We start from the raw sequence: 6,000 nt of genomic DNA, 5'->3' as shown, positions 1-6,000 counted from the left end.
GTGCCTTTCGGCTACTTCCGTGGCGTGGCTGTCTCGCTACGCCACAACAGCACCCATGTACACGATCACTGTTTTGCTGCTAGCAACCCCCAGAAGTTGCCGTCCATCCACGAAAACTTTTTCACCAACTCAAACAAGCCTTATCAGTCAATCATTATCTGCTGACCAATGCACGAATGGGATGGAAAAGACACCATCCATGTACTCTAATAATAAACATGAAACTTGATAGCGCGAACAATATTACACTTACTGCAACACCGGCCAATCATGTGACAGCATGTTTCCTCAATTTCTGTATCATAGTCAAACCATCCATTCTCTGCTTGGCGAGTATTATTGCGAACATGGATAGATGACTACTCAGCACGCCCATTCACAGTTAATTCTCGAACACTTAAATCATCAAAGTATACAAGACAGCGCTCTACATATTTCTAAGACCTCAACCGTAGTACTTAATTCACGATCCATCTCTCTGCGTATGGGAGTCACAGAGCATTCTCAACTCTAAATTATTGTTCTAGAATCTAAGATCTGTACCTGGAAGGTATTGGTAAGAGAGAGAGAACATAAACACACACACTCCTAAGACTACAACGTTCTGCACTTAAAAACGGGCTATAATGTTAGATCGATTACCTTTTCGGCCTATCAGACATACATCCTTCTTCACAGTTTCTCTACGCTGAACTATCTTATCGAATCGTAAAACGAAAAAACTACTTCCGTAAAACATTTACTTTGCATCACACGAGCACAATATAGCTTTGCGAAGATGTATAGTGTCCGCTGTTCACATCCGATCACAGTTCAGAAATTAAACCATGCCTACATCGGGCTTATATAATATGATAGATAGTAGGAAACAGATAAACGCATAGCAGCAGCAGAGGTCGTGGATCAGAGCATCTTAATGTCAGTTTAGGATCCGACACAGACCTCGAAGTCGTGGCAGAAAAGGAAATGTTTGGCAGTGTACAAAAGCGTGATAGAAAACAAGTGTTTGAATCATGACCAGGGGGAGCGTCTCATATGAAAATTCGCTTAGAGTATAGGTGATGAAAGTTTAAAGTGCTCTCTGCGATCTCTGTATATGTAATAGAATCGTGTCATAGACACAGCATGAGTGGCAGTAGCAGTCTGAGGTGAGAGCACGTGAGGAAGGGGCTATACCGTTAGGAATGCTTCGATGGCAGCACGCTACGCTATTCTGGGGAAGTATTGTGAAATCTCTTTCTTCGCACTGGCGGCCGACCGCAGCTATGTGTCATTGCGCCCGCATCGGTGCCTTGGTGACTACTAATGCGTATGAGGTTTTATAGTTCGTAATTTTTCTATGTTGGGGTGACTGATACGAATGGACGTGGATGTGTAGTACTTGTATCTAGTTTGGGGACGTACCACATTGTGCGCATTTCCACCGAATGGTCAAAACACGGTCCTTGCAGAAGGTGTTGGATATGTCTTTCTCCGACTTCTGCTCAGTTCGGACTTAAATTGGAACGAGCACTTGTGGAAAGCTGTAGAAGTGGGTGCAACTGCAAGATGTGTAGGGTGTGATTAAAACGAGGTTGTAATTTTACTGTAGCAGACAGGTTCGAGAAAGGTGACTCGTTTAGAGATATGAGAGTGCGTGAAATATGATTGACTTGTGGGTGTGAGCGTATGGAAGTATGTGTTTGAATGGACATAATTTCTAATACGTAGCAAAAGGCTATATATTGCGGAATCTCTGATATGATGTCGAGACAGAATGCGTTACAAATACTGAAGGATTATCTAGCTGGGTGCGGTGTGATGGAGTCGCAAATACCACGTTCCTTAGCCGAATCACTTTCAAAGTTCAGTGATTTTATTGCTAGGCTGCATCGTTGGCTGTTAATAGACAAATTTCTACAATCACCGCCACAGTATTTGTCCAGAAAACACCACCTCATTCAGAGGTAATGTCGTACCTCGATTCGTAATGTGGGCATAGCTTTTAACATGGATGCTTGTGTGCACCTGTAGATCCGTGACTGATTGTGAGAGTAACATGGAGTAGTTGTTGGGATCGGGATTTTTTTCTTTAACATCTGCTCGATTACGTCTAGGACACAGTGGTAGGACTCGAAAGAAGAACTTGATAGACATGCACACCCATCATTTATTTATTTGGTATTGTAAGCATACAGATATTGGTGAGGTAATATTATACTTAGTATTAGTTCTGGGTGTGTGATATGTTCGCATTTGAGCATCAGGTTTATAAAGTATATGTGTTTGTGAAATGGAAATGTCTACGTGCTGTTGTAGGGAGGGTATTGATTTGACTTGGAGTACTGTAATAGCGAAGGGAAGAGTATGTCTAGTTGTAAGGAAAGTACAGCTATTTCCAGAGCCACTGCCGACAAGAGGGCGTGTTTCCAATACTTTGCTGATTCTCGAATGCTGTTCAATTGAGAGTGCGATCATAACATTTAATTGTAAGTATAATGATAAACATATATGCGACCGGTTTTCCGGAATGAATCCGGTTATGAGAAGTCCGTGCTGGCAGTGATTCAGGTTTCCTGTTGACAGCAGCATCGGTGCGAATGTATAGGTCTGTTGGATTGTAGGAATGTATACGAGTTAACTTTGCCCTTGTCTAGGCGGCCAGATAGCGAACTAATACTTGATATGTGTTGGGCGGCTTTCGTGATCAAGTGGAACTTTGAGAAGATAGTATGATTGCGATGGAGTGTTATTGCCGCCCATGTAAATTGTTCGGTTGACTACTTCTGTACATTTCGTGCCTGTATTTAGTTGACGGAGGATAGATTGTGGTGTATTGGACTCAAGTTTGCCTGTTCTCTAGACCTGGGAAAGACCTTAGATGGCTTGTAAATTATAGCGATGATTTTGTATATGTTACATGACCGACAATGGTATTCGAGAGTGCAAATATGATTTTTCGTCTGTTTGTTTCTAGTTATTGAGCTGTCTAGAGAACGCTCCACTTAGCTAAAGTTTCGGGTTTGTAAAGAAATAATTCCAAGTCTATATGTTCGGAATTACGTTGCGTGAGTGATAGGTAGGATGCTGTCTGGTGCTTGATATCGAGAAGTACAGCTAAAATGGTATAATATTATAGTGAAAATATGGGTGTTCTTGTAATCGACGAGTCTGGAGCAAGAAAGCGGAAACAGTAACGCGTTCGTGCCGAGGGGAGACGATCCTGCACATCAGTTCTGAGAGTGACTTCGATTCGCTGACGTAAAGGGAATGATTTGGTATGGTGGGGGATATGAATTACATGTTTACTAGATCGAGACGGTACTCGGTGATACATTCCCTGGTTGGAGATCGGTTTGACGCCCCAATATTCCAGTGAGTTTGGAATGTATTTGATGACCTGTAGACAACATTGTGATGTTTTGTTGTCAGTGCAAAATGGTGATCAGTGTAAAATAGTTTATTACCGTTGAGTGTAGCGTCTGTAGATAGAAAGAACAGGATGACAGTGCTTCCCTAGCCTAGCACTGGGGGAGCATAGTGACATGTAGGCAGTGTGAGTGTGGGTATACCATATTTTTTTCAGGTGCTGTACAGATATAAAAGATAACTGCGCTGTTTGTGTAAAATGTGCATATATTGTATTTTAAAGTTAGTGTTACTTACACTGTGTAAACTGTGTATATATTGCATTGTAAAGTTACTATTGTTTATGTTATGGGATGACTAGAGAGGATGACTGTGTGTCCTATCGTGAGGGACGTATAGATTGAGTACATGGATAACGGTGAGCGATTTTTTACATGGAAAATTATATGCGCTATAGATACTGAGGTGCAGTCGTCAAGAGGAGACATAACTATACAATCCGCTGCAATCCGTCTGCGCCTGAAATGATATACATGCATGGGCCAAGTCGACGAAGGATCTCGCCTCGCGCCCACCGTCTTCTGTTTCTAAAAGCCCTGTAAAACACAATATCGTGCGGCGCGAAGCATTGTGCCTGTTTCTTCTTAGTTCTTGGGTCTTCGATTGTCACATTACAGGCAGTTATGGTCTTGATATTGCATATTGTCCTGCTCTGTGCGTTGTTTGTAGCCACTATTTCAAATAGTGGCACGGGCCTTCGTATTTTTCGGGACTTCATCTTGGTCACTGCCCTTGTCGTGAATCCCAGATTTGTGCAGTCTTGTCGATTTCATATTTAGTGCCTTTGTACAGTATTAAAATACCAACAACATATATTTTACAATAAATTGTTTTGGCTCTAATTTATGGGTTTTCTTCGAAAAGTTATATTTAATATAGTTGCCGAATATATCCAATACCACCCCAACGTCGGAACTGCCGATAGCAAAGCATTTTTGACATTACATCTAATTACTGAAAGCAAAGTAATTAAAATCTAATACAGTTTTAAGTATTACTATAAATTACACTAATTCGGTGGTTTCATTTTTGTGTGTTTCAATAAATTAGCCTTAAAGATATCAATAGTCTCCTTTATAGGAATGTTTGTATAAACGTTTTTAATGTTTAACGACGCACACTTTGCGTCATCCAGAATGTCAGTGTTATAGATTGTGTGCCCCAGTTCATAGGTGATTTTGATACTGGATGTTTGGTTGTAAGTCCTTATAATATTATTTAACTTTTTGTATAGTACAAGGAAGGCAACTGCAAAGAAACTATAGGTAACAGAAGAAATACTTCAGTTGATCGACAAAAGAAGCACAAAAATGTTCAGTGAAATTCAGGAAAGCAGAAATACAAGTCGCTTATGAATGAAATCAATAGAAATTACAGGGAAGCTAAGACGAAATGGCTGCATGAAAAATGTGAAAAAATCGAGAAAAAAACCATCTGTGAGAATAACTGACTCAGAATACAGAAAAGTCAAAACAACTTCCAGTGAAATTAAATGCAAAGGCGGTAACATCAAGAATGCAATCGAAATTCCACTGTTAAATGCACAGGACAGGGTGGATAGATGGAAATAATACATCGAAGACCTCTATGACGGGGCAGACTCGTCTGATGAAATGATAGAAGAAGAAACAACAGTCGATAGGGAAGGGATAGTGTATCCAATATTAGAATCAGAATTTAAAAGAGCTTTCGAAGACTTAAGGTCAAATAAGATAGAAGGGATAAACAACGTTCCGTCTGAATTTCTAAATCCATTGGATGAATGGCAACAAAATGACTAGTGGAGTTGTTGTGCATGAGACTGGCGTAGGGGTCAGACGTCCCGTTTTTCCGGGAGAGTCCCGGTTCCGGATTAAAAAAAAGAGCGACCCGAAAATTGCTTTCGGGACGCCAGTTTAGTCCCGGTTTTGTAATGCCAAGGAAATTCTCTCATTCCGTCTATTTCTTCCCAAATGCTGGCGTGAATTTGTATTTTAACTGTCACTGTCAAGCAAAATAATTATTTTTGTTTCATTTTTACACCTGCTAGCGTCTATCAAGGGCCTTTATTGCGTGTAACGCTTCTTTCTATTATTAACTCTTGTCTTTGGATTCAGTTCAGTTAAGACGTTGCAGCTACATGGTTCTGTCCGAGGCTTATTGTGCTTACTTCATATTTGCGCGTGTGTAAAGTGAGCTCCAAATGCCAAAGCGAAAGTATTCCTTTCAAGACAAATAAACAGAAGAATGATCTTTCATCAAAGTAGGAAGACATGACCATGAAGTGGAATATGTAAGTCATATGTTTCCATTACACATGGAGGAAGGGCAGATATTACAGATCATTTAGGTAGCCAAAAGCATAAATCAAACAAGTGCTCGGCTAGCACTTTCTTAATAAAAAATTTTTAAAAAAACGCGGAGCTTTTTTATTTCAGTCATCAAAACAGAGCCAATCAGCAGCAGCAGCCGAATGAACACTGTGTTATCATACCGTTAAATCTCATATGTCTTTGAAATATGTAGAGTGCAATTCTAGGCTAAGTTCCAATCTTTTTAACGATTCTGTCACAGCCAAGAGTGTGACGTTGGGAAGAACCAAAACAACAACAC

Source organism: Schistocerca piceifrons, chromosome X (genome assembly GCF_021461385.2).
Source record: "Schistocerca piceifrons isolate TAMUIC-IGC-003096 chromosome X, iqSchPice1.1, whole genome shotgun sequence".
NCBI lineage: Eukaryota > Metazoa > Arthropoda > Insecta > Orthoptera > Acrididae > Schistocerca > Schistocerca piceifrons.
This window is presented reverse-complemented; position numbering follows the sequence as displayed.